The following is an 11,429-nucleotide window of genomic DNA, read 5'->3' on the forward strand; positions in this document are numbered from 1 at the left end:
TGAGACCACAGTAAGGACTCACTTCATCTGTTAAATGATTAATGTTGACTCAATAATTAGATAACTGGCTGAGTTATCTCCATCTCACATTCCAAGGACAGACTTAGGGGAATCTTTTTTCTTTAAATCCAAAATATTGATAAATAGCCCATATTATAGGCTGAATTATGTTGTCCCCAAATTCATATGTTGACGTCCTAGGCCCCAGGATCTCAGAATGTGATTATGTTTGGGCACACAGCCTTTAAAGAGTAAAGTTAAAATGCGGTTGTTAGGGCAGGCCCCTGGCCAGTATGACTGATGTCCTATAAGAAGAGGAGATTAGGACACCGAGGATACACAGAGGAAAGTCCTTGTGAAGATTCAGTGAGAAGGCAGGGCAGCACCCCAAGCCAAGGAGTGAGGCCTCTGAATAAAACAACCCTGCCCACCCCTTCATTTCCAACTTTCAGTCTCTAGAACTGTGAGAAAACAAATTTCTGTTGTTTAGCCACTCCGTCTGTGATGTTTTGTCATGGCAGTCCCCACAAGCTAGTACAGCCCAGGCACTGAGAACTAATTTAAAAACCCAACTCATGTGCTTAGCGCTACATTATGAATTTTCTTGCTCCTTATTTATTTATTTTTATTTTTGAGACAGGGTCTCACTCACTCAGTCACCCAGGCTGGAGTGCAGTGGCTGCGATTTCAGCTCACTGCAGCCTCCGCCTCCCAGGTTCAAGTGAGTCTCCTGCCTCAGCCTCCCGAGTAGCTGGGACTACAAGGCACACACCACCATGTCCATCTAGTTTTTGTATTTTTAGTACAGACGGGGTTTCACCATTTTGGCCAGGTTGGTTTCGAACTCCTGGCCTCAAGTGATCTGCGCGCCTCAGCCTCCCAAAGTGCTGGGATTACAGGCATGAGCCACCGCGCCCGGCCTGGAAGGGAAGTTTCTAAGAAAAACTGTTAAGGAATTTTAAAACTATGATGTACGTGTATTGTGGAGTATTATTGTGGGCAACTAGTCAGATAATAATTGGAAGAATTGATTAGCCAGCTCGAAATCGCAGCACAATTACCACAGGGGTGATCCGCTCCCACCAGCCATTCCAGGAGGTTGGAAGTCAATTTGGAAGTGTATCCATTAAGTGGCCCAGGCGCCTCCATCTCGCTGGAAACGTAGGGAACCCGACTGAAACGCTCTATGCCTATGGTCGTTTCACGGGAGAGCAAAATTAAGGGCAATATTGAGGACGCTCATTAATATTTAGTTTAGAAGACGGAACGGTTCTTCAGCGAACCTGGAAGAGGCCCCCGGGCCCGCCTTCCGCCGCGGTCCCACACTCGCCTGACCTGACCCACACTCTCCCTGTGGAGGCCCCGCTAGAGAACGTCGCACCCACTACAGGAACAGAAAGGCCGTTTATGTAAAACGATGTTTTTCCTATTTCGCCCCCACCCTCGTACAAATTTTGATTTTCCGCTTTTCCAACGCTTCCGCACCCTGAAACAAACCTCATCTTCCTTTCCTCCCTCTTCTGGCTCCGAGGGCTACGCGCCCCGCCCCCACCCTTCAGTACCTTAGCAACGCGTCCTCCGTCCGTAGAAAACGGTTTCCGATCTCTGCCCACTTCTGAAAGGCCTAGAGAGCAGAGTTCTCTTCTCAGAGGGGCTTCGCCCACAGACTTTTGTCACTAAAAGCCCAGACTCCCCAGATGCTTACGGATATTAATACCGATTATGCTGAAGGAGTGGAAGGAGAGTCAAGTAAAGGAAGAAGATCAGGTAAAAAGAACTGGAGAACAGTGACTTTGTTTCCTCTTACTGTACCTCCTTTCTCCTTTTGTGCTATCCTGGAAACATCAAATTTCAAAAAGAAGCTTACAAAGTTCACCATGCAGCTTGCTGGTCTGAATGGAAGTCAATAGTTTATATTTGAATATTTGATGGAAGATTGCTTTCATGGCTTATGATATTTAAAAACAACAATAAAAACAAAAAACCATTTTATTTCCAAGACCAAGAAACCTCCCATGTGCTTAGTAAAATCACCCCTGTATTACTCAAGTTGTATAGCAAACTTGGCTGCACACACATACCATGTAGCGTTTTTATGAGACATAATGGAGATACACTCTGACGTACATTCTGCTGTATTTACTGTATCCTAAGGAAACATTTGTCCTTAATGCTCACTTGTGTGAGCAGAAACTGCACTAAGGCCATGGGAATCATTTATTTTTAGAGTCATAATCTAAAAACAACTGACTTGAAAACAGCTTGTATTTAATTAAAAATGGTGGGGAATTTCACAACATTGGTTAAATTTTAAGTCAGGGGTTGGTCATCATTCCAAGAATATACCTTATCTGATGCATCAAAATAGGAGGAAAAAAGCTTTAAAAAACAGCATTTCAACATCTGTGAAAAGAAGAGGAAAAAAAACACCTGCATTAGTCATCACAAGTCCGTGCTAGTGGCAATGGTAAAACTGCAAAAAAAAAAAAAAAAAAAAAAGTGTAGTTATGTAGCAATCCAAATTTGGCTAGAAATTGATATTAATAGTCAAGGCATGAAAACACTGGAATCAATGTATTTCAAATATTTGAAAAACAAAAAATACAATAATTAAAAGTAGAAGGTAGTTTGATTCTTTTTTTTTTCTTTTTAAGGCAAAGTCTTGCTCTGTTGCACAGACTGGAGCACAGTGGCGTGATCATAGCCCACTGCAACCTCAACCTCCTGGGCTCAAGTGATCCTCCCACCTCAGCCTCCCTAGTAGCTAGGACTACAGATGCATGCCACTATGCCTAGCTAATTTTTTTATTTCTATTTTTTGTAGAGACAGGGGCCTCACTCTGTTGCCCAGGCTGGTCTTGAACTTCTGGGCTCAAGTGATCCTCTTGCCTTGTTTTCCCAGAGTGCTGGAATTTACAGATGTGGGTAGTCACTGCGGCTGGCCAAGGTAGTTTGATTCTATTTTATTATTTTAAGCCATATACATTCAAGAACAATGATTTGTATGGAATTGATAACTGGAATCTAGTTGATAGTGGTGATTTGTCTAGGATTGTTATAGTACCTTCAGCTCAAAAATTTGCACAGAGGTGAAAATTAGCTTCTTAAGTAAAGAATTGAGTTCAGAAATGTTAGCTACTCATTAATCTTCAGTCAATAAAATTTATAAAGCACAAATCTTATGAAATTCTTAGAATATTATCATTATCTCAGCTAATATTTATGGAACATGTTCTGTATGCCAGGTACTAGGCTACAATTTTAAAATAGTTCTAATTTCATCCTTTACTTTCCATTCTTAAAACTTAATCAGTATCTATGAAAAAGGTATTATCTTTGATTTTAGAAAAGACCTGACTGAAACTCAAAGACATTATGTGATTTGCCCAACATCATATAATTAGTAAGTATAAATATTAATATAAAACAAAGTACAAAGTATTTTCTCTTTAATAACAAATGCTCCGTAAATGTACACAAAAAAGAATTCAAGTGGATTTTTTCCTAACTACTTTAATTGCTCTCAGTTAAATTCAGTATTTACTGAATGAGTTCATGAACCTATTATAGATAAATATGGGGTAAAGGAGCCTAATGAATGTTTTATTTTAAAAGTATACAGATTTCTTAAAATATAAACTGTTTTCTGTAAGAAAGCAAAGAAAGTAAAATCTGCAGACTTTTTGCTACTTCCTTTGAAGTAGGCCAACTACAAAGTTAGAAGGCACGTTCCCCAAAACTGCCCTTACTCTGACACTAAGTTCAGGGGGCCGTCAAAACCCTGAATAGAACCCTCAGGGTCGATAATTTGCTAGAAAGACTCACAGACCTCACTGAAAGCTATTGTATTTGGGGTTATAGTTTACTACAGGGAAAGGTTACAGATTACAACTAGCCAAGGAAAGAAGTTCACAGGGCAGAGTCAGTCCAGAAATACCAAATGTGGAGCTTTTATTGTCCTCTTCCTGTGGCGTCAGGACAGGTTACTCCCCAGCATTGTTGAATGGCAATGCACACATAGAGATTTGCTACCCAGGGAAGCTCACCCAAGCGTCGTGTTCAGTTTGTAGTGGGGCTTCATCAGACAGGCATAATTGGTCGATTGCCCACATGGTTAATCTCTATCTCCAAGCTGGCAGATACCACGCGACCCAAAGCTCTTGCTCTAAGTCACACTGTTGATCTTTCTGGAGTCCCCACCCTAAGACTATGCAGGTGTGGCCACCTCCCCATCCTAAATCACATTGTTAGACTATCCAATATGACTCAAGATCTTCAGGCAAACAAAGATCTTCCTATCAGGCATAACATTCCTAGGGCCCAAAGGTTATGTCTCAGAAGGCAAGGGCAAAGGCCAGATTTTCTTTTCTTTGGGCAAGAGAGTCTTTCCTATAAATTCTTTACTACACAACTACTAGGTTTAGAAAGTATCAAAATTTGTGCTTAATCATCCCAAATATGAAAATCCTGTGATTTCCCACCCCTGCTTTCTGTCCTCTCTTGAGAAAAGAGCATTTTTTTCCCCTGCCCTACACAAACCATGAAGCCTGGGAGAAGTGTCAGTGTTCTTCACTGTTCCTAATGTTCCTTCCACACCTTTATGTTTCTTCTTCCTTAGGAAAAGCTGCCTCTTCTGAGGTTCATGACAACTATCTCTCCATATGTATTTACTAACAAATTCCCAGGCACTTCTCACTTTTACAGATTTGGGGACTTTCTCAATGTTCTTTTCCATATTAAATCCGTTAAGCCAATAGTTCTGCCTCAAAACTCTTTACCTTTCCAGATTAAAGCTATCTTTACTTCATTATCCCCTAACTCTGAAATATTAAGCTCTAGCAGGTCCTCTCTGATCACTGCGTTTTATCCCATTTGCCCATTACCTCTCTTATTCTAGATAATATGCTCATTGGTCACTTAATGACCTTCTGTTTCCTATTTGTGAATCCAATGGATATCTTTCAGGTCCTATGTTACTTGACATCTCTTCTGAATTGGACACGTTTTACTTCTGGCTCTTTGAAACATTCCCTTCCTTTGGCTTCAATTACACAACTCTCTCCTACTTTTCTTCCCCTGCCTGCTGTAAATAATCATTGTCCCCTGGGATTCTTTCTTGTTTGTTTTTTGGGTTTTTTCTTCTCCCTTTGTTTCCTTCATAGGCTTGACATTCCCTTCAGAATTCAGTCAAAACCGTGCAGCATAGAATATTAGAACTTCTACCATCTGAGCCCATTCTATGTTGAACTGAGTTCTGATTGTCTTTCCAGCTTTATCTCAGCCAACCCATGGTACAGAAAGTGACTACCTTGTAACCTAATGGGAACTTTTACAAAGTTTTGGGCTTTTTATATCTGTGTCTTTTCATGCCATTCCCTCAGCACAGGGACTTCAGAACTTCTGCAGCCCCCTGGTTCTAAGGATGGAGAAAGTTATCTATGTTAGGCCAACGAGATCACAACACCCTGACCACAGTGACTGGCTCAGGGAGAGGCAGGTGACTAACGGGAGGCCGGTTAGGGCCCAGAAAATTTGATTCCGGGACTTTGAGCCTTCAGGGAAGATGACTTCCTCTTCCAGTCTGCCTGTTAAGACAATTTGAGTCTTATGCTGTGGGAGCCACTATAAAGAGCCTGAGAGTGGAGTCCCCCCAGGGGAAGCAAACTGAGAGCTGGATCTGGGCAGTATCATTTGAGCCCAGGGTCAAGCTATCACTGAACCTAGAGCTACTTCTAGACCTCTTCAGCTAACATGATCCAATAAGTTCTCTTTGTGTATAAACCAGTCTGATTTAGTTTTCTATAGAAGCCTAGAGACTGATAATGTGCTCAACAAATATTTGTCAAATGAGTGGAAACCATAAAATGGATAGAATAACTATCTCAGAGGGCTGGTCTGAGAAGTAAATGATTTACCAATCATTTACTTTTGCTAGGCCAAGCACAGTACCTAGCAAAAAGCAGGTATATGAACGTTCATTATGTTTCTATGCCTCCAGCACTCTCCCTGTCACCACACAGCCACACAACATAGCTCAGAAACTGCTACCTGAACTTGATTATAAGTTCTAAGAAAACTCATATTCACAAAAATTTGACTTCAGTCCTACGTTTTTCCCCATAAATCTTTTTCTTCTATTAAAGACCACAACTTAATATTTATTTATGTTTTTAAAGATCACAACTGTAAACATATTCATTTGTATAGCATCTGCTATAGTTTGAATATTTGTCCCCTCCAAAACTCATGTTGAACTTTAATCCCCAATGTGGCAGTATTGAGAGGTGAGGCCTTAATTTATTTTTTTTAAAATAAAGATAAAGTCTTGCTATGTTGTCCAGGCTAGTTTCAAACTCCCGGACTCAAAGGATCCTCTACCTCAGCCTCTCCAGTAGCTGTCCTACAGGCAAGACCCACTGTACCCAGCTTGGTGGGACCTTTAAAAAGTTCTTGGGTCATAAGGGCAGAGCCCTTATGAATGGATTAATGAATTATGTGTTAACGGATTAATGGATTATCATGAGAGTGGGATTGGTGGTTTTATAAGAAAACGAAGAGACACCTAAGAGAGCAAGCATAACGCCCTCACCATGTGATGCCCTGTGCCACCGTGGGACTCTGCAGAGACCTCCCAGCAGCAAGAAGGCCCTCACCAGAAGTGCCCCCTCAGCCTTGCACTTCTCAGCCTCCATAACTGTGAGAAATCATTCCTTTTCTTTATAAATTCCCCATATTCAGATATTCTGCTACAAGCAACAGAAAATGGACTAAGATAGCATCTTGCAAGGCTTCACTTACTATACATGCAAAAGCAAAATATTTAAAGTAAAAGATTGTTAGATCTGACTTCATAAATATTTAAAATTTCTGTATGTCAAAACAAGTCATTAAAAATGTAAAATAGGTTAAACTTGGAAATGTGTATAAACCAAGAATATCTTAAAATTTTACAAATCACTAAGGACAAACACCATAATGAAAAAGAATGTATGTTGAGTATAGTCACTTTACAAAAGAATACCTACAAATGATCGTTAATTATATCTTTGATGTTCAATGGCATAGTCGAACTCATGTGCATTAAGCCAATAAAATATAATCTTTTTTTATCATCTTGGCAAGCTGGGGAAAGGAACAGAGAAAGATGCACATCTATGCTCTACTGGTTGAACTGTACATTGTTAGGATGGGAATTTACAATTTGTATAAAAACCTTCAAAAATGTTTTAATATTTGACTCAACAATTTCACTTCCAAAAATTAATATTTAGAAATTAATCATAGAAATACACAAAAAGTTGTAACAATGATTTTTATTTAATATTTTTTATAATGATAAAAAATTTTAAAGTGGGATAATAATATCTATCATCTATGTATTGAATTCTCACTTATTGGGTTTATTATGTGTCAATTACTGCATTTTCACATACATTGTCTCATTTATTCTTCATTTTATCGATTAAAAAATGAATTTAGAGATATTAAATATTCTGATCAAGATCATAAATCTACTAAATGGCAGATTCAGAATTTAAACCCAGTGATATTTTTTTCCAAAGCCTATGATCTGAATTACTACTTTTAGATTTTCTTGTCAAAATTTTTATCTAGCCATAGGATGATATATATGATACAGCTATTACAAGTAGTATGAAGAAATACATAACATAGGAAAATGTGTATGATAATGTGTTAATTGAAAAAATTATAAGATTAGAAAGCTTCATCTACAGAATGATTCTTTTAAGACAAAGTTTGAGTCTCTGTTGAAAGAAAAAGATCTGTAATTAAGCATCCTCAAAAGAGAGTTATCTTAAGGTGGTAAAGTTATATCTTGGAAATATTTTTCTACTTTGTATACTTTTGTGTTTTCTTAATGCACAGACTAATTCATAGTAGAAACTATTAATGTATTATTTTTGCAGCCAACAAGTTATTAAAACACTTCAACATGGCCAAAAGACTTTTTTCTTCTTGCGAAACTGGAAAAGTCAAAAGCCTCTAAAAAAAAAAAAATTTGAAATTTCTTCCCATTGGGTGCTCAAAAAAGTTTTTACAAGTCAGTTCCAGGACTCTTGACTATAATCCCGGCACTTTGGTAAGCCGAGGTGGTAGGATCATTTGAGGCCAGGAGATCAAGACCAGCCTGGGCAACATAGCAAGACCCCATCTCTACTAAAAATAAAAATAAAAAAATTACCTGGGTGTAGTGATGCATATCTATAGTCCAGCTATTCAGGAGGCTAAGGTAGAAGGATCCCTTGAGCCCCAGAGGTTGAGGCTGCAGTGAGCCGAGATCACGCCACTGCACATCAGCCTAGGTGACAGAGTGTGCAGCGGGATAATTAAGGAATCAGAGAGATCGAGGGGTTGAGGAGGAATTATTTAATTATTTAGGTGCACAGACCCAGTCGGATTAACATCCAAACGACTGAGCCCCGAACAAAGAGTTAAGCCACCTTTTAAGCATTTTGTGGGGCAGGGGGAGATTTGTGCAGTGGGAAGCATATTACAGAAGTGAGAAACAAAGACAGTTATTCGATTAAGACATGCATTACATTATTTCTTACTTTTTAAGGAACAACATGTTTTATGACTTGAGATTATCTGTTTAGTGACCTTGCAGCTGCACAGCTAGAAGAACAGTCTTCACAATGTCTGGGAAAGGGAGAGATAAGGCTCACTAGCCACAGAAAAACAGGCAGTCAATTTTTAAAGGACTTCAGCTCTTTCTCTTCCTCATGGGAAATTGGTTTTTCTTACATACAGCTGAGTTTTTGCTTAAACATTTTAAAATTTCTTTTAATTCCTGTTCCAAGTGAGATCCTGTCTCAAAAAAGTAAAAGATAAAAAATTTAATTTTTTTAAATTAAAAATAACATTTTTACAAATTGTATAAAGCTAAAGACTAAAACAATAATTTAGTGAGTTTAAAAGTAAAAGATAAACCAATGGAAAATAGAAAAACTCAGAGTGGATTAAAGAAAATTCTGTGGCCATCCCATTTTAAATGCTTCTCTACTCTTTATTCCAGTTTTGTGGCACTTTTACCTAAAGGAATAGCAGAGACACTTTTGTGTTATGCAGAGCTGAAGCCTCTCCCATTGACCTGCTCTCACAGGTATTTTATAAATACAGCAACACAGAAATAATTGTTTAAAATTTATTTATTTTTTATGTTTTGGGACAGAGTTTCATTCTTGTTGCCCAGGTTGGAGTGCAATGATGTGATCTCAGATCCACCTCCTGTGTTCAAGCGATTGTCCTGCCTCAGCCTCACGAGTAGCTGGGACCACGGGTGTATGCCAGCACGCCCGGCTAATTTTTTTGTATTTTTAGTAGAGACAAGGTTTCACCATGTTGGCCAGGCTGGTCTCGAACTTCTGACGTCAGGTGATCCACCCGCCTTGGCCTCCCAAAGTGCTGGGATTATAGGCATGAGCCACTGCATCCGGCCTGGTCTACATAATTTCATTACAGCATAAACCACTTTTAATTGAACCTTGTGTTCAGAGTATAGCCTTACTTTATCTTCTCCATAGCTTTAAGAGGTAGGTATAACTATGCCCATTTCATAAATAAGACCACTGATTCTCAGATAGATTAAATAACTTGACAACTTTCTTAGATAGTGAGAGGTTAATTCTTTTTCATTTCAAAGCCCAGGATCTTTCCACTTTGTCTCACAGCATAACAAAATCAAAGGCTATGCATGTGCTCCCCAAAGAAAACTTAGGGTAAATATCCTGTCTGTGACTCAAGATATATTTTACAAGTGGCTAAGAGAAAAACAATCTTTAGACTGTTTGAAAATGAGTAGCATGGCTTTTAATATAGTGCTGGGGAGGATTTTTGCTTTAAAAGTAAAATTAAAGGTGAAATGATAATGAATATATAAATATCATTATAAAGGGTAGTATTGTCTTATTTTTGGCTCTTTCAAAAGCAGACCACGTGAAAACAAGGATTTTTAGTATAAGGATTTATCTGGGAGGTGATCCCAGAAAGTGTGATGAAGTGAAGCAAGGAAAGATGAAATGTCAATGCATTAATCAGTGGGTCACTGCTGTGGGAGACCGGGGCTCAATTTCTCTGAGTAGCATCTAAGAGTTGACGGAACTGATGTAGAACACAGTGCAGAATTGCCCTTTCAATGGGTGAGGAGGCTGGAGTGTTTTCATTCACCAAATCCCATCTATCATGAATTGATGGTTGTTTCTGGGACATTATGTCTCTGGCACTTCCAGCCTGCCCTACAAGTAGGCTGAGCACATTCCTGAGACCAGAAACCATCCTTAAATGGAGAGACACAGGGGCTTGAAGTAAAATGCCACTGCGTGTAAAAAAAATTTTCTGTGAAGCTGTAGGTGACTTTGAGAATGGACTGAGGGAATCTAGGCAGGATATCAGCAGAATATGTCACAGGGATCAATAATAAGTAAATGCATGTTTGTGTGTGTATGTGTGTGCAGCTTGAGTAGAATAAAATGCAATTTCATAAGTAGTTTCAAAAAGAGTAAAATGCAGAGAAAACTATGTTCTCTTACTGTTATAGACCCTCCTACCACTTGATGGCAGCATACCAAAGTTTAGGTGCTTGAAACTAAAATATCAATAAAAAATAATAATTACTTGATATGATGACAAATATTGACAATAGCTGCAAAACAACTTTCCCCAAATTTGCCCTTTTCCAGTTGATGGTGAAGCTACTGTTACTATATTGTGGGTTTTCAGAACGATTCTTTCAACACGTCGCTTCTCCTTCAAATCCTGCCCATTTTGACACCTATTCTAGATTCACGAAATCATTACTACAGAGCAGTGAAGCGCTTGAATTAATGCCTAAACCACTTTCTTACTTTGTCTATCTCTTTACTTTTCACTGCTACTGGGCCTGATTTGTCTCTTTTATATTGGCATTCCTTATAGAAACAGGAAGATCCTTTTTAAAAAACAAATTTTTTAAGAGAAGAGTTGTTTTCCTAATTCAAATGTTGACAAAAAGGATTATTAATGCTGATAACTATAACCATTCTTCTGTATTCACTTCTTCTATTATAGTCACATGTCTTCTTAAGCTAGTTAAAATGATTTATTTTAAAATCCTATGAACGAAATTTAATTGAAAGTTAATGTCAAATACCATTATTATCTTAAACTAAATGTAAAATTAAATATTGATAAATTTTCATTAATTCTAGAATGATTGACATTCTGTCAAAGTCCTCCTATAATTCCTTTGATTTCCCCCAACTGATTTGGTTGTAACTATGTGGGCTCTTTTTTTCTTCTAGCTTCTTTTTTATCTTTTCTTTTCTTTTTTTTTTTTTTGAGACGGAGTCTCGCTCTGCCGCCCAGGCTGGAGTACAGTGGTGCGATCTCGGCTCACTGCAAGCTCCGCCTCCCGGGTTCATGCCATTCTC

General features: G+C 38.5%; 1 protein-coding gene across 3 annotated transcripts in view; it reads right to left on the bottom strand.

The window, feature by feature from the left end:
• Positions 1-1,546, bottom strand: part of LOC105550098 (chromosome unknown open reading frame, human C1orf141) — a 74,885-nt gene extending 73,339 nt beyond the window's left edge. For 2 of the 3 annotated variants that reach the window (XM_011994980.1, XM_011994978.1), the window contains exon 1: positions 1,498-1,546. The gene's annotated coding sequence lies outside the window, so the exon portion shown is untranslated. The remainder of the gene's footprint in view (positions 1-1,497) is intronic. The other variant, XM_011994979.1, reaches the window with a different exon arrangement.
• Between the last annotated feature and the right edge of the window lie 9,883 nt (positions 1,547-11,429).

The sequence above is a fragment of the Mandrillus leucophaeus genome, unplaced genomic scaffold (assembly GCF_000951045.1).
Source record: "Mandrillus leucophaeus isolate KB7577 unplaced genomic scaffold, Mleu.le_1.0 Scaffold464, whole genome shotgun sequence".
Classification (NCBI taxonomy): domain Eukaryota; kingdom Metazoa; phylum Chordata; class Mammalia; order Primates; family Cercopithecidae; genus Mandrillus; species Mandrillus leucophaeus.